Source organism: Danio rerio, chromosome 3 (assembly GCF_052040795.2).
Source record: "Danio rerio strain M-AB ecotype USA chromosome 3, GRCz13ab, whole genome shotgun sequence".
Lineage (NCBI taxonomy): Eukaryota > Metazoa > Chordata > Actinopteri > Cypriniformes > Danionidae > Danio > Danio rerio.
In genome coordinates this window covers 58,286,429-58,307,327 of record NC_141023.1, presented here as the reverse complement: position 1 = coordinate 58,307,327, position 20,899 = coordinate 58,286,429, and the positions used below count along the sequence as shown (strand labels likewise).

Below are 20,899 nucleotides of genomic sequence, written 5' to 3'. Positions count from 1 at the left end.
GCTCTGGTCTCCATCTCCTTCTGTGACACTCGTATGGTGCCATGACGAACACGAACTGTTATTACGTGAAATGCTGGATGAAACTACAGTATAACTTTGAATTGTGACATAAGTTTGAACATTGATTGAACCGTCTCACATCTGCAAGTTAACACTGTAGGTGTTCTTGCAATTTAGATTTGATTTCTTTATTAACAGAATTCTTATCAGATGCCTTACATAGAAATTCAAACTTTTTTCCTCAGAATTGCAAATTTCAAGTCAAAGTTGTCTTTTTTAACCAATGTAAACTACCAAACTTGAAACATTCTCAGCATGTTAATGAATATTTTTAAACTCTGGTAAGCAAACATATCTTAAATAGATGAGTTTGCATCATGTCCCTTTTATTTTTGTCAAAATTACTTGCATACTTGGTTAGTTTGAAATAATAATAATTGTATCATAGTGGCTTTGCAATTTGCAAATTCCAAAGATGAATATGCCAATGTGGGAAAATAAGATAATGCTAGACATGTAGGGACGCCAACATGCAACAAAAATTGTACTGAAAATTCCTTACGAGATGCTAGTGGTGTACATCTGGCACAATTCACCTTTAAAGGGGTGGTCCAGGATGATATCATATTTTAAATTTTAGCTGATGTGTAATGTAGCTGTGTGAACATAAACAACATCAACATCGCTTCAATGTAAAAAGCTCAAAGTTCAATGCAAAGGGAGACCTTGGTTTTTACAGAGTTAGCTTAGCAAAGCCTACAATGAACGAATTTTGGGGGCTACAAAAAATACTTTTGGCCCTTGTGAGATCACAAAGGTTCGTTTACCGCACACACACTGCGCAGCTAAGGGCCGTGACCAGAGGTGCTGTAACGTTATAGCAGAGATGAAGCTAAAATGCGTCCAAATGCTGCTGTTTCCACAGAGCTTTGTCTGTTTCTGTATTTGGGCTTCCAAAGGACACGACACAAAGACAGAAGTGCTTACAGTTCAATATTAATTATGTTATATAGATTTATAAAATACACAGCAAGCATGATTTGGCAAAACACAGCTCCAGAATCTCTCCCAGTTCAGTGCTGGATTCGACTAAAATCTCCTCAAAGCAGAAGCTGTGAGCTACAACCAGTAAGTGTTTTTATTTGTTAAAATTGATCATGACATGTGCAGTGTCAAGCGTTAACGGTATGCTGTAGCAACGATTTAAACAATGGGTAAGGCTGTTTTGCATCGCATACGATTTAGCTACAAATTCATATTTATCAGTCAAACCACTATAAACACCACACATACACACTTCTCCTGCGCGTTCGTGTCTCTCTCTGTTTGTGCGCGACTTTGCATTGATTCTCTTTAGACAGCTTTTCCATGCGTTTTACATCTCAGATAATAAAGTCGCTAAAGATATGAGGATGATTTATATTACTTACACCTGCATATTCCGGATATATGTGAAAGATGTCGTGCAACTGTATTAAGTTAAAAAAAAAATACAGGAGAGCTCACCTAATTAGTGTGGCAGAAGAAAAATAAATCAAGGCTCACACAGGTCTCATCCCACATCTTGTGCTTTATTTTTCTGTCACGATATATTACAGAAAGTTCACACATTCATGCACACACATAGACACACGCAATAGTGATGTCTCTTGAAGTAGCCGCACCCCATTTTCACTCGTTACAGACACTATTGTCAGATTTTATTTTTGAGAGCAGGCAGGAGGTTGACTGATTGTTTACACAACAGAAAAGCGCGTGCTGTACGGGTGTGATGTGGAGCCGATCCGCGAATCGCAGCACATTATGACGATGACCAATCAGAGTCACTTGAGAGCGGGCCTTTCAGAGGAACTAGGAAATATATCAGTTGTTTTCATTTTAGCTGAGTAGCATGTATATAATCAAAGTGAGATTTATGAAAAAATAACATGATTTCCTTCAAGTGAAACATGAGCACACATTGCTTTGCATCTTATAAACACAGCCAAGCCTTAAAATTGCATTCTGAACCACCCCTTTAAGTCTGAATCTTTTCTTTTTGAACAAACAAATGAGAGTCTGCTCTCCACATTAATGGAGTGGGTGTGAAATTTCTGCGGCTTTTAAGATTAATATGATCAAGTGTGAAAACTTCCACATGCAGACTTCGTGTTTTCTTTCAATTGTGCATTTGTTTGCACCCAGCTGTACACATTTCCATTGAGCTGCAAGAAACAGGAGGCAAAATTACTTAGTATCAGTAGCCGTAATAGTCCTGCTTTGTTTTGGGTCATCTTGCCAAAAGATAGTGTTTATTCTTTCTTACTCTCACCAACTGGCATTGTGGGATATCTGTGCTTTGCAGTGCTCTCTTCAGCCTGGAAGCAGGATGAAAGGTCCCTCTTGGGAAATAGTCAAATCCTCAGTCAAACTCAATTTCTTTAATTAAAGCTGTAGTAATTTAAAGCTCATTAATGTTTTAAGGGACTCTGGCGGTAAAGTGTGGGAAGGCGTCAGGTGTGGGACGGCTCTGCGGTAGGGAGAGCTCTGGATACTCTGAGGGTGTTTTTTTTCTTCTTTCCAACAGCTGGCAAACATGCTCATGCTTATTCCTTCATCAGTGGGAGGCTCCTAATGGAAGACAAGGTGAAAGCTATTGCAGGAATGTTGGGTCAAACATTAAGTGAAGAGATATGAGGTGAACATGACCAGTCTTATCTGCAATGTCTGTTCTGCTTTAAACAGTTCAAAGTTCATTTATGTAAAATTTATGTTTATTCTTTTAAACTAGACCTACACTGCCTGACCAAAGTCTTGTCGCCTATCCAAGTTTTAGGAACAACAAATAATATCTTGACTTCTAGTTGATCATTTGGTATCAGAAGTGGCTTATATTAAAGGCAAAGGCCTCTAGATTACGCTTATTTTACCAAAATGAAATATGATTATGCCTTGATTGTTAATGCTTTAATTAGGACAGTAAGGTCTGACTTTGCTTAGACAAAAGTCTTGGCACTTAACAGAAATAATGTACAGTCTAGAATATAAAGTTATGGTGCAGTGGAGAAAGAATTAATATTGTGTATGACTCCTATGAGCTTGGAGGACTGCATCCATACATCTCTGCAATGACTCAAATTACTTATTAATAAAGTCATCTGGAATGGCAAAGAAAGTGTTCTTGCAGGACTCCCAGAGTTGTGGCAGAAGAAAAATAATGCAACATCAAGATTTGTTGCATTCATATTTAATACATCCTCCTCCATCTTACCCTAGACATACTCAATAATGTTCATGTCTGGTGACTAGGCTGGCCAATCCTGGAGCATCTTGTCTTTCTTAGCTTGCAGGAACTGATGTGGAGGCTGAAGTATGAGAAGGAGCACTATCCTGCTGAAGAACTTACCCTCTCATGTGGTTTGTAATATAATGGGCAGCACAAATGTTTTGATACCTCGGGCTGTTGATGTTGCCACCCATACTGAATGTAACCTCAAATCATGATTTTTCCTTCACCAATCTTGACTGATTTCTGTGAGAATCTTGGGTTCATGTGGAATCCAGTAGGTTTTCTCCAGTATTTGTGATGATTGAGATGCAGTTCAACAGATGATTTCATTGTCTCATGTCTTCATTGTCTCCTATCGCACTCCTGCAGAAATCATGTTCATGGTTGAGTTAAAGCAGTGAATACCAACCTGTTTAGCAATCTTTTTTAATTTACAGTGTCACTTCATATGATCTCATTGTCACAATGTTTATCACATCTCAGTGTCAAAGTGCATTGTCACACAAATTTGGAAATTCCAATACAGGCAAATTTCTATGCCACAAAAAATGCTTACTGTATTTCTCTGGCTTTGAACAGTCGTTTAATCACTTGGGATAAATTACATAAGTCGGCAAAACATATAGCACACTTCAAGTCGTGCATGTTGTGCCTTTAAATCACATTAGGGTTCATATATTCCACATTTGCATCACAAAATTTTATTGGTAATTTCCAGAGATGGGAAGTAACGAAGATAAAATATTTTGTTACTGTACTTAAGTAGATTTTTTTCTGGTATCAGTACTTTACCCCACTACTTATTTTTTTCACGCTCGTTACTTTCGTTTTCATGTGTTTGGTGCTGCGATCTATATTATTTCTTGTCATTGCGCAATAATATGAGTGCCTTTTTGATGCAAGCAGTCTATTTTTCCTCATTGCGTGCCTGCATGCTACAGTGTGTGACTATCATCGTAGGTGGGCTAGTTTATAAAGATTACTATGAGAAAGACTGGGATGACTACGCAGATGTGAAGGTGTCGACGAATTTAACATGACTGATGCTGCCCTGTTTACACGGTAATAAGAAACCTTTTGCTCGATTGGTTCAGGCCAACAACAGAGACACATTCCAGTTCAAAAGCATGCCGTTTAAATGCTCAAGTCTTTTGTCCACTTTCGATCCTACTCCACAGGCTTTCAATGTAATACTGCGAAAAATAGTGCTTTTTGTAAAGATTTGTACATTTAGTAACAAAAAAATCAAACACTTTATAAAAAATGTATGCACTGCGGTTTATTTCCTTTATTTCTGGGTTATGTATAAGAGCTGCTCTTTGAAGAAATAAGCAGCTTTAGCCTAATACAAAAAAAAAAAGAAAAAGTTTGCAGTCAAATTTGATAAGAATTTATTTTAGCAACAAAAAAAAAAACTACATATTTTGAACAGAATTCAGAGTAAAATGTAAGACATTATTTATGAAGATAGATGGGGCGGGCCTACAGAACTACTTTAAAGAGTATGAACATGAATGGCAGCTGATGTTTTCGATCTAACAGCCGAAAAACTACATGTTGAATGCTGCAAGTTTGTATCAGGATGATGATACATAAGCCGCATTATTAAGTAATGTTAGGCTATAATTATATAATTTGGCAAGAAACATTTTACATAAAAACTGCAAATGTCAGTTATTTAATATTAATGTATCAATAGGATGTGAGGACTAGTTACCTACCTATCCTCACTCATTATCCTTCAGCTTCATCCCAGATTTATCAGAGGTTGCCACAGCAGAATGAACTGCCAATTATTCCAGCATATTTTTAACACAGCGGATTCCACTTCAGCTGCAATCCAGTACTGGTAAACACCCATACACACTCACATTTACACACACACTTATACATTACTGCCAATTTAGTTACCTATTGTTCACCTATACGAATGTCTTTGGACTGTAATTGAAACTGTACGTTTTTGAGACTGTGCTTCTTTACTTTTACTAAAGTACAAACTTGTAGTCAGTACTTCTACTTTTACCAGAGTCATTTTAAATGTGAGTATATGTAATTCTACTTAAGTAAAGGATGTGTGTTCTTTTGCCGTCTTTGGTGATTTCGGGCCCTATCACACACCCGGCGCAGTGTGGCGCAAGGCGCGGCGCAATAGTCTTTTGGTAGTTTCAGCTTGGCGCCAGAGTCGTTTTGAGGCGTTGCGCTACGCTGTTTAAATAGCAAATGCATTAGCACTCATTTGTGCGCCCATAGGTGTTCTGGTCTAAAAAGGAAGGCGTTCTGAGGCGGACCGCTGGCGCGTCGCTATTTTGAGAAACTATAATAGATTTTTCATTAGACCAAAACTAACCCGGTCTAAACTCCGGCGCAGAGTTGCGCCTCGCTTACACACTGCTTAATACGCACAAGAGAGCAATAGGCAAATATCTTTACATATGAAAAAATGTAAATATTAAGGATATATATAGGATATAATAAGAATAGATATAGAATATAAATATAAAGGATTAAAATATTACAAAACATATTATTTTCTAGCCTACATAAATATGAAAAATCACTGCTTTTATGTCTTCTTCATCTCGGGAGGCTTTTTCAGTTCATTCATAACAATTTGCTTTTGTATAATGTTATTATTATTAGCAGTATTATTTATTATATCCATATTTATATTTGTTTTATTAAAAACAAGCTTAGATTTGCCCACCTGTCAGGTTTTAGACCATTTGGGGCACAGCATGTGTTTTAGGATATAACTCAGGTTTTTGAGCACATTTTGTTATTATTGATCATTTATTTGTTTGCTGGAAATTATAACTGAATTTAGAAATAGTTTTGAAACGAATACTTGCGCATAACAAACAAAATTATTTATTTATAGACTAATTGATGTCTGTGTGTAAAGGTTTCCCTATCCAAGAGCGAATGTGAAAGTAGTTACATTATCTCTCATTCTCACGCAGTAGATGCTCTGTTTAACAGTTTTCTGTTAAAAAAATGTTAACTGTTTGCTAGTGAAATGCTCATTTTTTCCTCTTAGACTTACTTTGCGTCCAGTAAATAGCGAATGCGCTCTTGGCGCGATGCAGCTGGCTCTTAAAGGGAATAGGAGATGAGACTCTAATTGGTTTATTCTCAAAACACACCTATAACTCATTAGGAAAATAAACTCAACCCTTTTAGACCATGCGCCATGGCGCAAAGCAGGTTTTCCCATCCTTAAATTAGCAAAAACGCGTTCTGACACGCCTGAAAGTGTTTGCGCCCTGCGTTTTGCGCTCTGCGCATGGACCGTCAAAATAGAGCCCTTCATGTTTTGTCATGTGAAAAGGGTTATTTATTGGGCAGCCGATGGCTAGTTCCTCTTACTGAGTTCCTTTAACTACCCCTTGCAAAAGCCCCTAATAATGACCGAATTGTTTTATTTCAGAGGCTGAACGAAATTAATTTTCTCCTCCGGGCCTCTCCTGACATGTGGCTGCTGAAGACTATTTAACCACTATATCGACTGACCACAGTATGTGCACTGACACAAAAGACCCCTCTCTTCTGTGTTGTGCTTCTGATAACAGCCTCCTTGACCGCAGTCTTTAGACAGCCGCAATTAAGCAGGAAGACATGTCTGGACTTTACCGATCCTGTGCTTATCTGTCTCAGGAAGAGGAGGTCTGTTTAACTGACATGTTTTCTTTAACCTGCTGTTTGAATCTCACAGTGATGCTAATAGGTTTTTATATGCCTGAGGTTAAAAATGAATAACGTCAACATTTATTCACCCACATCACAAACCTGTATACGTTGTTTCTTTACAATGAAAATCAGGGAAATCTACAAGAAAACTTATAACTATATAAATGAAAATATACATTCATTATTAAACTATACAAAATTAGCTTGTTCCGGAGATGCAAAACATAAGTTTGCTGGGAATTCACAATGAGCTCATTTAAAAAAAATGTGTATTACAAGATTTGGTTAGACAAACTGGTGAATGTGGAATGTGAACGCCTGTTCTTGTGTGCGATTGCAGCTTTACCGTAATGACATGGTTTGATGGTGGTTGTGTGTGAGGGGAAAAAATAGAGGCTGAAGTGGACCAGAGGCTGTTGCATCAGCAGTGATTCTCTGAGGGACTGCAGAGCTGCCTGACACATGAGGAAAAAACAGACTCACAGGATATTGCGGTAAACAATTGATCCTTTTGCCTTCCTATACTCACAGTGATCAGATCTGTTTTGCATAACCTAAAACCAAAATTAAAGTATCGACAAACAGTAAAAAATTAGCATCTTTGACGGTAATGCCGATTAAAAGTCACTGATTGACATGTAATGATTTCATTATGCTTCAAGCTAAGCTACTGAACACTGACCTTACGCTACTGCTTTAGTTAATCCACCCCCTTTATTTATTTATTCACGCTGTTAGTGTGGTTCAATTAAGTAAGTGTGAGCCTTTCACACCTTGGTGCACAGCAAACAAACACAATGTGAACATTATTCTAAATACAACTACAAACTAATTCTGGCCCACGCTAACAAAAATAAGCACATATGACCAGGAAAAAAAATCCTGCATCATACCTGATTTTTAGGTGTCATCGTAGCGATTCTGCTAATTACAGATCATTACAGACTTTAGAAACATATTTCTTTGCAGCAGAACTACATTACCTGAAATCTTCAATCCTAGAGCAACAAATAAATAACTTGCCTTCTAGCTGATCATTTGGAAAAGCGGCAGAAGGTAGATTTTTCCAATGATCTGTTGAACTGCATCTCAATCATCACGAATACTGCAGAAGACCTACTGGAACCCACATGGACCCAAGATTCTTAGAGAAATCAGTCAAGTTTGGTGAAGGAAAAATCATGGTTTGGGGTTACATTCTGTATGGGGGTGTGCGAGAGATTTGCAGAGTGGATGGCAACATCAACAGCATAAGGTATCAAGACATTGGTGCTGCCCATTACATTACAAACCACAGGAGAGGGTAAATTCTTCAGCAGGATACAACAAAGCCACATCAAAGTTCTCGAAAGCAAAGAAGTTCAAGGTGCTCCAGGATTGGCCAGCCCAGTCACCGGAGAAGAATGTTATTGAGCATGTCTGGTGAAAGATGGAGGAGGCATTGAAGGTGAATCCAAAAAATCTTGATGAACTCTGGGAGTCCGGCAAGAACACTTTCTTTGCCATTCCAGATGACTTTATTAATAAGTTATTTGACTATTTGACATTGCAGAGATGTAATGATGGAGTCATCCAAGCTCATGGGAGTCATACACAATATTAATCCTTTCTCCACTGCAGCATGACTTTATATTCTAGACTGTACATTATTTCTGTTAAGTGACAAGACTTTTGTATATATTTGTACATATTTTTTTTGGTAAAATAAGCGTCATCTAGAGGCCTTTGCCTTTCATATAAGCCACTTCTGATACCAAATGATTAACTAGAAGTCAAGATATTATTTGTTGTTCCTAAAACTTGGATAGGCGTTATTGTGTGTAATTAACTCTGACTTTCCACATTTTGTAAATTCTTGATGAGTTCTTAACTAATAAAAGCAATACTATCACATGTACACAACATGTCAAACAATGCCAAAACCCTGATTTAGCTGTTTATTTGACAGTGTGAGCACTGAACTAATAATTTTTATAATTTATATTTATAAAAATATATAATTTATAATAAAAATTATTTTTTGGGGTCAGACCAAAAAAACTAAAGTACAACTGTAAACACTTTTTAGGTGCATGAAAACCTGTAATGAGTGCTTTGCATATGCAAAACATGGCAAATACAGTGAGAAGTAATCTGTGAATTACATTTGTCTGCATGTCAACTGCTTATTAAATTAATTAGTAAACAGAGAGCAGAGATGTTGAAACTGGAAATTGACACTGAAGTGGAGGTAATTTTTTGAAAAAATAAAACCAAATAAACCACACATAAGATGACTTGACCAGATGCACAAGAATCTTGGACGAAGCCCATTTCAATTCCGCATACAGATGTTTACTCCAACTTTATACTTGTAATCTAACGATGACGTAATTGGCTAGACTGCATCTAGTGCTAATGGAAACTAACAAAAACATATGCTTAACTCAAAGTTTTCTTTTTATTGAAATGGAGAAAACATCACAGCAATTTAAAATGACCCAAGGCCCATGTCAAAGCTGATCCAATTTGAGTTTTTCAATTTCAGGAACTGAAGGAATAACAAGTCTGGATACATGCATCCTGACATGTTTTACTAATTTGTTCAGTTCCAGGAATTTGCCAAAAGGTGGCTTTTATGCATTTGACAATTCAATTTTGTTACTGCCAGATTTAGTCTATTTTCCAACTAACACTTTATCTCATGCATAATCCTTCTTCTCAATCTCTGAATGTAGATGTCTGAAGAGTATCAAGTTGTCGTTTCCTATATCTCCTTTCTTTTTGCCCTCGGTAAAATGTAACCTCTTCCGAACTGAGATTTGCTTCAGCAGTTTTCTGGATGGTTAACACCAGAGGAAATCCTTTATGGCTCGTCAAACTCTGTCGAATACAGGTCTTGAGCTTAGGTCTTTTATCTGTGACTGATTGATGGGGTTTCGGCAGAGCCTGAGTGCTCTCCCAGCTACAGTGCAGTTTAATCGGAGGCCGTGTCCTGCTCTCGGCCCTCCTCCTCAGCCTCTTCTGTGACCCATAGGAGTATTTTAGAATCTATTCGCTACTACTGGTCCATGCTAGAGCAATTAGAGGTTCCCCCGTGAGTCTCATATATTACAATAAGCGGTGTTGGGCTCGCATATTTGGGTTTTGTCTGGATTATTTTCATTTTAAAATGCTTATTTCACCCAAGAATGATGATTTACCGTCATCTTTTAAAAAAAAAACATAAACGGAATGTTCTGCAGAATGTCAAAGCTGCTCTTTTTCATGAGAAAATTGATAGTATTTTACATTTCAAGGTCCAAAACAAAGTGTAGAAATTCTGAATTAATTCTGTGGCACTTGTAATCTGATGAACCTAAATTCTTTGTAATACCAAGCATAAACAGGGCTTAAAGCTACAGCTCCTCTAAGGGTTAGTGTTTGTCAATAAACTCACTGATACCGGTCATACTCCCATTGGATAAAGCCACAATCTGGCAGAAAAGATAAAGTCTTAAAGAGAATCTTCTATGGCCAGGAGCGGAATTGAAGCTAATGCCAAACTGCAATATCCTGAGAAACCTACCTGGATCGTGCACTTGTCATCACCATGTAAATACAGAGCCTGTCAGCAAATAAATCTTTCCACTCACCGGCTTCCGAATACTATATTGCACAAAAACAGATATGAAAGTTCTCATGCTGGAAATTGAGGCTATTATTTGATTAAATTAATATTAACAAATGTATTAAGTTTGGAACTAAAAATTATACTCATAAAAGCACTACAATGTGTGATAAATTCACTTATAGAATTATAAATGTATTGTTTTTATGTTCCAGAAGATAAATGCTGGTAAAATACATATTTGTGATGTCATTTACAATTGGAAAAATTTTTTTCATGATTTTATGTGGACAGACAATCAGGTCATAAGGCCATGAGGATGACTGAACACGCAAGCCTTGCAGCCACGCTGGAAAGTCCCTGAAGGCAAATACGGGAAGAATCTCAACAATGTCCAATGAGAAAAAGGAATGCTATGCGTGTCAGTGCAGTCTCTTTGTGCTGAGTTTGAACTCTGCACTCTAAGCAGGAACCTGTGGCCCAAATTAATGACAACTCTGCTTTACTCTGCTTTTTAGGAACTAAGCGGGAACTCACTTTAGAATAGATCCAAAATGACAAACAAGGACAAGCAAACACTTCTTTGTTGCGTTATTCTTCTTTGCTTTTTTTGTGTTAACAAGTACTCATTAAAAGTCGCAACTTTGGTGTGTCTGTGGATTTTATTAATGCTCCTGCGATTAATCATTTACCAAATCCATTGAAGATTGTGTGAATATACTGTAATAAATCCTGCTGATAAGTTTTTAGTTTATACACTTGCATGATTTTATAGTCCCTGGGTGGCTTTCGTAGTTTAATATCATAATCGAATTAGACAAGCTCCTATGCATGGGGATACATTAACTTTCACAGGGCTGTAAGTGCAATATGAAAAACTCTCAGTTAAATGAGGTGTGTAACATGCTATTTTGCTGCAGAAATAATGTATTACACTTTTACATGAATCTAGATAGGACCAGACTTGCTTGTAAATTACATCAATGGACTGTCAAATAAAAAATAAAGAAATGGAATGAATATTGTACTGCGATTTTAAAATTGTATATGAAGCAAAGCCAAAAAAAATCAACAGTGGGTTTGCGCAGTTAAATCTCCAATAGTCCAACTGCTCATTAGCTCAAATTTCTTATCAGTCATTCACATGGCAGCAACACAATGCATTTAGGCATGTAGACATGGTCAAGACAATCTGCTACAGTTCAAACTGAGCATCAGAATTAGGAAGAAAGGAGATTTAAAGGACTTAAACATGGCATGATTGTTGGATTTTCATGCACAACCATCTCTAGGATTTAGAGAAAATGGTCGAAAAATGGAGAATGGCCAGATGGAGAATGGCCAGACAGGTTCCAGCTGATAGAAAGGCAACCGTAATTCATATAACCACTCGGTACAACCAAGGTATTGAGAAGATTATCTCTGAAAGCTATGAACCTTGAGGCAGATGGGCTACAGCAGCAGAAGACCACACCGGGTGCCACTCCTGTCAGCTAAAAACAGGAAACTGAGGCTACAATTCACACAGGCTCACCAAAATTGACAATAGAAGATTGGAAAAACATTGTCTGGTCTGACGAGTCTCAAGTCTGCTGCAACATTCAGATGGTAGGGTCAGAATTTGGCATCAATAACATGAGAGCATGGATCCAACCTGCTATCCATCAATGGTTCAGGCTGGTGGTGGTGGTGTAATGGTGTGGGGGATATTTTCTTGGCACACTTTGGGCCCATTAGTACCAGTTGAGCATCATACAATTGAACACCTAAGCCTATCTGAGTATTGATTCTGACCATGTCTATTCCTTTTTGATCACAGTGAACTCATTTTCTGATGGCTACTTCCAATAAGATAACGCGCCATGACATAAAGCCTGAATCATCTCGGACTGGTTTCTTGAACGTGACACGTTGTGGTTGAACTGTTTCTTTAATATCAAAACAGGACAATCTCTGTGAAAATGTTTTCGTTTACGTGCACAAAATAGGTAGAGAACAATCAAAACTCTGATTATTTCAGAAACAGTTTTTTGTATGTTTATAAAACAAATCAGTTGACTGTCTATGGAGAAAAATGTGAGCCTCTCACCGGCAATAATGTCAGAGACCAAATCTGTCAGAAGCTGTGCTGTTGTATGTTATGAATTTTGTGTAAGAGCTTACCAAATATATTACCCTACATGAAAGTTCCCACAGTAAAGAGAAAATAGGCTTGTTGGAATTCATGCTTGCTAATTGTGGCATGTATCTCACATGCAGACATGCACACATAAATAAACAGCAAGCAATAAAGGCATTTACGTGCAGTGGGGAATTGTATGTACTGTATACTGTTTATTGTACAATATGTACATTGTATGTGTGTGTATGCAAACACAATGCCCGACATTACCAGCTAATTATGTCTAAACCAGAAGCGCATAGTAGAAAAGTAATCTGACTGTACTTTGCATTATAAATGAAAATATTCTTCCTTTAAATATGACATTTAACCACAGTTTCATCAGCTGCTCAGATGGATGGAGTCCATGGAGACTCTTATGTTGGCTGATGGCGGTTCGGTTAATGGGGAGAGATCAACACTAATGGATAGGACTTTTTTTTTTTGGATGATGTGTACAACAAGAAAATCTGAAACAACTAGTTTCTTTATATGTTGTGATTATAAAATAATGAGTGGGTAGATTTGTACCATTACAAGCTAGTTGTTTTCACACATTGCAGCCCCACGACTGTGTTCAAACACTTTAAAAAAAGTGAATTTGCATAATTGGCTCTCTTTAAAATAGAGCATTTTGTACAAACAGCAGAAACAGCACACAGTGCTCACTGAGGTCCATGTTTAACTGATGTACAGCCATATTTCATTCACCCCAAACAAAAAAATATTTACATATTCTGTCTCATATAAAGCACGAGGGTGACGCAGTAGGTAGTGCTGTCGCCTCACAGCAAGAAGGTCGCTGGTTCAATCCTTGGCTCAGGCGTTTCTGGAGGGGCATCCGCTGCGTGAAAATGTGCTGGATAAGTTGGCGGTTCATTACGCTGTGGCAACCCCGCATTAATAAAGTGTCTAAGCCGACAAGAAAATGAATGAATGAATGAATAAAGCACACAGTTTTAAGTAGCTGCTTGAAGTCACATCCACACATACACGGGTATATTTATAAATTCGGTTTTCCCTGCTTTTGTTTTTCAAAGAAAATCTCTGTCCACATAAAAATGCACTGTGATGCATGTTACGCCAAACCAACAGGTGGTGATAATGACACTTTTATGGTACAGTAGGTTCACACCAAATGGGGAACTAAGTATTTTACATGAGGAAATTCCATTCAAATCAAAACGTGAAAACAGAGGTGGATTACTGTCCTGCGGGCGAACAACATAAAACATGCAATGTGTTAGCTGTGATTGTGTGGTTGAAAATCGATAAAAATAAGTGACAATTCAAACCGGTAGAAATGTTGAATGAATCGCAATGATTATGTTTAACAGAGGGGTCACTGTGTTTAAAGGCGCAAACTCGCTTTACCTGCACACCAGCAGCGAGCAAGAACTGGGGCAGCAGCTATAATGCCAGCGGTAAAGTGCGCCAGACAAACACAAACCGTGTGCAAATACTGCTAAAAGACGTTTACTAACAGAACACAGAATACGATGCACATAAAGCATCAGCACAGTGAAAAACCACTGTCACAGACGTCTGTACGCAAAAAAAAAAAAACTGTTAGTAAGCCAAACCCTGCTGACCAGGGGCCTCATGTTTCAACGCTGCGTACGCACAAAAACTTTGTGTACGCCAGGTTTCACGCTCAGAATCGCTCACATTTGGACTTACTAACGATGAAATGAACGTGAGAATGTGCGTTGTTCCACGCCAACTTCTTGCCTGGCGTATGCACATTTCTTGTGCGTGTCTGTTTTATTTCAAAATTGATTGTTGGGGGAATCCCTTATTATGATGGGCATATCCCTTATTTTCACATCCCAATGTTGACAGGTATGGAAATAGCATCACTATGGTAATATTCAATAAAATAAACTGCTCTTTAAAACAGAAAAAAAACGAAAAAAAATGTCTTGAGGTCTGAACTTCTAATCACGTGCTCATCCACACCCCCTTATCTAAACACATTTCCATAACAACAGCAGTCAACACATCGGACTGTCTGTTAATATTAAATTCATACATCAACCAAACAACTAGTTTCATGCTGTAATAACAGTCTTTAACACAAACTCGGGTGTCTTCTGTTTTACAACGCACGCCGAACACTTGGCTGCTTAGTCATGGGCATGGAAGCACACTCACACACACACATACGCTGTACGAGTCTCTGCGCCTCCCAGTGTGTGTACGCGCACCAATCGGCCACGCACTTGACCGACTCTCTGTCGACACGGGCGGGGCTCCGTGTTTGTGAAACTGAATTACCGGCAGACCACAACTAACTTACACTGAGCCGATCGCTTCTGCTCGGTGTGTGTGTGTCGTGCGCGCGTGGGAATGTACTCGCTTCTGCGTGGGGACAATCTTATGAACTGCTCTGCGATGTCTTAACATTGGATTTTATCAGCGAGAGCCTCAAGACGGAGAGACTTTGACATCTGCAGCTGTTTATTTTCTTGCGCCGCTTTAACGTTGGACAAAATGAAATAAATATACACACCCTCGATTTCATTTCTTCATAGGGTCCTGGAGACTTCAGCTGTTCGTTTTCCCTCTTCACGAAGTGCTTGAGAATCGAGTAAGGGTAGGTGATCAATTTTGCTGTACGTTTCGTTTTCAGCCTGTGTGTATGTTAATGTACGCCAATGCAACACCGGTGCGTCGTGAGATCAGATCGATGGATCTTTTACACAATTTTAAAGAACATACATTCATTATGTCGTTGGTGTACATCAACACTAAATTATTTAAAGGATGTACAACGCTTAAATACCAGGAATTTAACTTGAGCATGGTGTTTTTTTAGTCACGAGACGTTGGCATGTCGTGGAGCCGCGTGTGATGTTCCGCGTTTACGACTTCAGCCTTCATATATGCGCTCCGGTTTACTTGATATAACATATGCTTCATCGCCCTGTCCAGTGTTATTACAAACCTCTCGGTGGTTTTGCTGGCTCATATGTCTGTCAGACGCTTCATTTGCTGCCAGAGAGCATGGAAGTCCATATGGAGCGCTATGTGAGATACAATTACAGCGATAGTGTTTTCTGTAAATTCTTGAGTAATAGCAAGTCACTTAACGTTAGCTGGTTATTTCAACGGTGATGTGATGACGTCAGCGCGACGGTTAATCATGCTCCGCCTCCTCGGTGAATTTTATCAGCTGATTATTACCTGTGTTTCAAATGTGTCGCACATTAGATGCTGCTATCATCTGTGTTGCTCTTTTTTTTCTGGTAAAACCGTCCCACCGCAAGATTTTGAGTACTCAAAATAGACAAATAAATAACTTTTTAATTGATTTATCAATTTCAATTAAGAGGTTGATGTTGGTTTATTATTATCATTTGATGGATATAATAAAAGTGTTCAACTCCTTTCTCTATTTTTTTGCTCAAACTGCGGTACATGTACCACTAGTGGTGCGCAGGCTTACTTCTAGTGGTACGCAGAGGAATCACTGAGTAATGAGTTTGATTCGTACAATAACTCCAACAACGCATAAAATGTTTACTTTAGTACATCGCGTAATCAGCTGCTAAAAATCAATTTAATTGGCACAGAACTAGAGAAAATGAGTACTGCAGCATGACGCGCTTGTGTATTCCAGGTGTATCCAGTTTATAACATCCTAACTTTTCTGAATGCCGACTTTTCAGAATGACCGGCGTCATGTTTTGTATGGAATATAATTTCGTTAAATCAATATGACTCTTCCTCATTTTCGAACTGTGCAGTGGTGTAGCTGCTTATTTTGGCCAACTACGCTACTTGGTTTTAATACCGGTGATTATGGTGGTACTTGGAGAGAAAATTTTTTCTGAGGTGGTACTTGGTGAAAGAAGTTTAAGAACCACTGTCATAGACTATTTTTTTTTGGTTTGATGCATCACATTAAAAACTGACCCACCAATGAGATTGGTGCATTTGTTCACATACAATGAGCTTCTGAAGTTAACGTAAAACATGAATTAGTGGCACTCAAGCGTAAAATGGTCTATCCCAACACAAATTTCTAAAGGTGAAGAAGATGAATGCGGAGCTGCTAGTCTAATTGAGCAGTGCCACCTTGTGTACCGGGGTACTTCTGTTTTTCATTAAGCGCCTTGACTACCAGGTAGTCATTTTTAACATTCACTTAGCTCATCACCAGTGAAAATCATTTAAGCATGAATATCGAAAATGAAAAATCTTACAAAAAATGCTAGAAAAAGCATATAAGGTTTAAGAGTTGGATCTATTAATAAATATGTTTTTTTTTTACTAGAGGTTTTATAAAAATCCATTATTATATGTTTTTTTTTAAATAATTAATTAGCTTTATTTGTAGAATGTAAACTTGAATGAATAATACAGTTCCTATAGACCCATTTTGAGGGATGTACACAAAAAACAGGCGAGGCAGTGGCGCAGTAGGTAGAGCTGTCGCCTCACAGCAAGAAGGTCGCTGGTTCGAACCTCGGCTTAGTTGGCGTTTCTGTGTGGAGTTTGCATGTTCTCCCTGCGTTCGCGTGGGTTTCCTTAGGTTGCTCCAGTTTCCCCCACAGTCCAAAGACATGCAGTACAGGATAAATGTGTAGGCTAAATTGTCCGTAGTGTATGAGTGTGTGTGTGTGAATGTGTGTGGATGTTTCCCAGAGATGGGTTGCGGCTGGAAGGGCATCCGCTGCGTAAAAACTTGCTGGAGAAGTTAGCGGTTCATTCCGCTGTAGCGACCCGGATTAATAAAGGGACTAAGCCGACAAGAAAATGAATGAATGAATAAACAAAAACAATGATTCTAACATATTTCCTTTTGTACCTTCTTAATTTCTATACCCTCCGAGAATCCAAAAAGAGTCACATATTGATAAATAATTTCATGATAGCTGTTTTAATGTTAAGTTATGATTGAATTGCCTCCTCAGCTATGACATAGTTTGGTAACAAGCAGAAAATGTTAATGGGTAAATGACATGACCACATTGAAATTGTCTGTACTTTACGTTTTATCGTTATTTACTTATTTTTGCCCAAGGAGATCCTCATTCACCGCTCGCATTTTGATTTGTTTCTCACAGGCTTCCACAGCACCATAATGTCATATCTAATGATCTAACCCAGTTCCTGGGGTGTAGTTGACACAACTAAGTGAATATTTAATGACTGCAGTATAAATTGAGATGTGTCTGTATACCATATATCCTGCAACGCAGCATTTTCCCATTTTCAAAACACAGCTAGCATGCTAGCCTTTTAAGGGGGTGTGTGTGTCACTGCAGACCATGCTTATATGTTTTGAAGAGGCATTTACTGGCCTGCATCTAATTCGGTACCCCTGTGAAACATAATCGTGATGATGTTTTGCATGCATAAATACAAGGGATGGAACACAAGCAGTTATTTTATTTAGAGAGCAAGAGCTTCTATTTTGAATTTTGTGCTGAATGCAGTTGCGTGAGGCGTCTCTGGCCTATCGCCATGTCCCACTCCAGCTTATGCTCTCAATGCTTTCGAAACATTATCTCATTCAGGGGATCATCATTCATGGTGATGTAACGAGCCCGATTAAGCAGGGCCTCGATCTGCTGTCATCATTATGTGTCGCAGGTGCGCTCCAACTGGGCTCTAGGTCGGCACAGTAGAGGAACGGACAATGGAAGGATAGTTCTGGAGCAGGTTGATGCCGCAGGTGGCTGTAAGTAATGGAGATAATGATCATGTGTGAATGAGTCACATGGCGGTGTGTGACTGTCTGGCTGTCGGTCTGTCTAGCCAAGAGTGGATCGCTTTCATTACATGCCGTTTTGTTTTCTATAAAGCTTCACCAATTAAAGACACTTCTGGAAGAGAAATGATTTCCTAAAGTGGACTGTGTAATTCCAAATTGCAGTCTCTTTGTTGTATTGACCCAACTGGAGTGGATATAATAACATCATCGGCTCAAATAGTGGCATAACATGTTTGTTTGAACAATGGATGAAAGGAGAGTGTTTCACACTGAGGGTGGATTGCAGTGGCAAATCGTTTCGAAGTCATTTTAAATCTCAATAGAAAAGTGAAACCGAAACAGGGTAGAGATTTTCCGAAACTTTGGCTGAAGTGTGATTGTGTGAGTTTTCGCCTCATGACATCAATACGTGCACTGTTTTTTCATTTCTGATTGACCAACATGGCTGGGCAAACGTATTACATATTCTACATAGTTCTGCAAGTTTCATTATCTTACCCTGTTAGTTTGGCGTACTCTTAAAGGTTCAAGAAACCCTTGAGTACTTTTTTTTAACTGATTTGTGTGTGTGTTGAGCACCAGTTAAGACAATGTTAGCACCTGTTGGCTTTAATTGTGGTGAAAACTGGATAGTGTTGAGCTTTTGTCAGCTAATTTCATTATCCGGGTTTAAAATAATTTTTTTGGTGGGATCAAACTCGGTGACAAAGCACAAAACTGCAAGTGGAGTGATGACGCGTCGGTTTCTCATTATTCTCATTATTATTATAGCGGAGTTTTCTTATCCTATGAGAATAGCCTGCTTCATAATTATTTTTAAATATTATTATTTATGACTATGTGTGCTTTCCAAAGGCAAGACAGATCTGCCAAGCTGTGAGACCCTATGTTGATGACTGGGTGAGACTGCGACCACGGCACACAGTATTTAGTCGTTCATGAAGGGTTGTATGTATTTGTTTCCATGATACAAAGGGTTTGTTCCATGCTTTTCTTCGCGATCCTGTCAGGGCCGATACAGCAAGGCTGTATGTGTGCAGCAAGCATTTTTGTCAGGAGAGCTGCACGAGAATTGGAGAGTGGCGGACTTTGTTTTTTTATCAGTTGAGTTCGTTCACATTTAGACACATCGCCGTGCTGCTGTGTTCGCCTAAATCCTTCAGATTACCAGCAGGGCTAATGGTTAAAATAGGCAGGGCAAGAGACCTGCTGCACTGAGTCTGCATTCAGACCTGGGGATTGAGGGAAAAGTCCTCGTTTTTAGTTTATATAAACATGATTATCTTTATAATGATATAAATTGTGTTTGTGTGTATGAAATTACAAATAACAAATGAAGCAGGGCATTAAAATATTGTTTATTTCTTTGCATTTTCACTTTTTAAATTATAAAATCATGGGTCTCATTTTGTGAGCCAACTGACAACAGATGTTCGCTCCCCTCCTTCTTCCCGGCCACGCCCATTATGTTGCATTTTTTTTTTTAAATTCTGAGGTAGACTTGAACCAAAAGTTGGGGGTTTTATGGCCCTGTAACGTGCATCACATTGCATTTTTGCATTTTCATGTGGATGGAGTTCGTAAAAAGCATGAAAGCAGGGAATCTCCAATTATATACATGTATGTTTGGTAGGGCTACACAATATATTATTTCAGAATCGATATCGCAATGTGATCATTCGTAATAGTCACATCAGGAGAATACGCAATGTTGAGTCTGGATTATAATTGATCATTTCGCAAGTGTTTTTGAGGTCAGTGACTGTGTGAAGGTTTTAAATGGGAAACTGTGCTTTTTTAGGCCCAATTCTATTTTTGTACCCCTACCCCTTCCCCCTTAAAAACGATTGTTAAGGGGATACCCTGTAGTTTTTGGACATGTTGTAAATCAATATCAAAGCCATTATTTGTCACCACACAGAAGGAACCTAGTAAACCATAGTGCTTTGGTGGTGGTCTTGTGGTTTACTCTAAAGGCTTGCAAACTAACATTTATGAAAGTTTAAAGGAAACCGTGGGTGCTGACATTTAAATAAAGCCCTGTGATATAACCAAGCTTTTCCTTTTATGTGTAAAATGGACACATTATGTGGAAAAGAAAATTCTATGTAATAGTATCGCTAACATAAAGACATGTTAACTGACTTGTTTGACAACTTTTTTAAGAAAAGACTCTTTTTAAAGAAGCTGAAACAGATCCGTCTTTCCCCCCATAGCTCGAAAGTCTAAAGTTTCATTTTTACAAAGCATTTTTAATGTGTCAGAGCTCATGAGGCATCCCACCAGCACACCACCCTCCTTTAATAAAGGTCTCTACAAAAAAACTTTTTTTAGCAGCATATATATTATGAATATTAAGAAAATATTAATATAAACAAATATATATATATATATATTCACATATTAAACAATGTAAGTAAACTTAACTTGAAGTCCAGGCCTAGAATCTTCTTCTGGAATAATTACTTT

At 38.3% G+C, this 20,899-nt stretch overlaps 1 protein-coding gene and 2 long non-coding RNA genes across 7 annotated transcripts in view; 2 read left to right on the top strand and 1 right to left on the bottom strand.

Annotated features, from left to right (window-relative positions):
- Positions 1–1,550: 1,550 nt before the first annotated feature.
- Positions 1,551–15,828, bottom strand: LOC147846083 (uncharacterized). Its single transcript, XR_015481340.1, has 4 exons — positions 15,656–15,828; positions 3,434–3,631; positions 2,312–2,610; positions 1,551–2,204 (listed from the first exon to the last, which is right to left on the bottom strand). It is a non-coding gene; the product is annotated as an uncharacterized LOC147846083 (long non-coding RNA).
- On the top strand, positions 1,619–12,035 carry LOC141381304 (uncharacterized). The gene is made up of 3 exons (XR_015481343.1): positions 1,619–5,117; positions 7,299–7,452; positions 10,842–12,035. It is a non-coding gene; the product is annotated as an uncharacterized LOC141381304 (long non-coding RNA).
- The window catches only part of rhbdf1a (rhomboid 5 homolog 1a (Drosophila)), a 96,993-nt gene continuing 91,094 nt past the window's right edge, over positions 15,001–20,899 (top strand). For 4 of the 5 annotated variants that reach the window (XR_015480130.1, XR_015480129.1, XR_015480131.1 and 1 more), the window contains exon 1: positions 15,001–15,304. The gene's annotated coding sequence lies outside the window, so the exon portion shown is untranslated. 5 annotated transcript variants of the gene reach the window in all.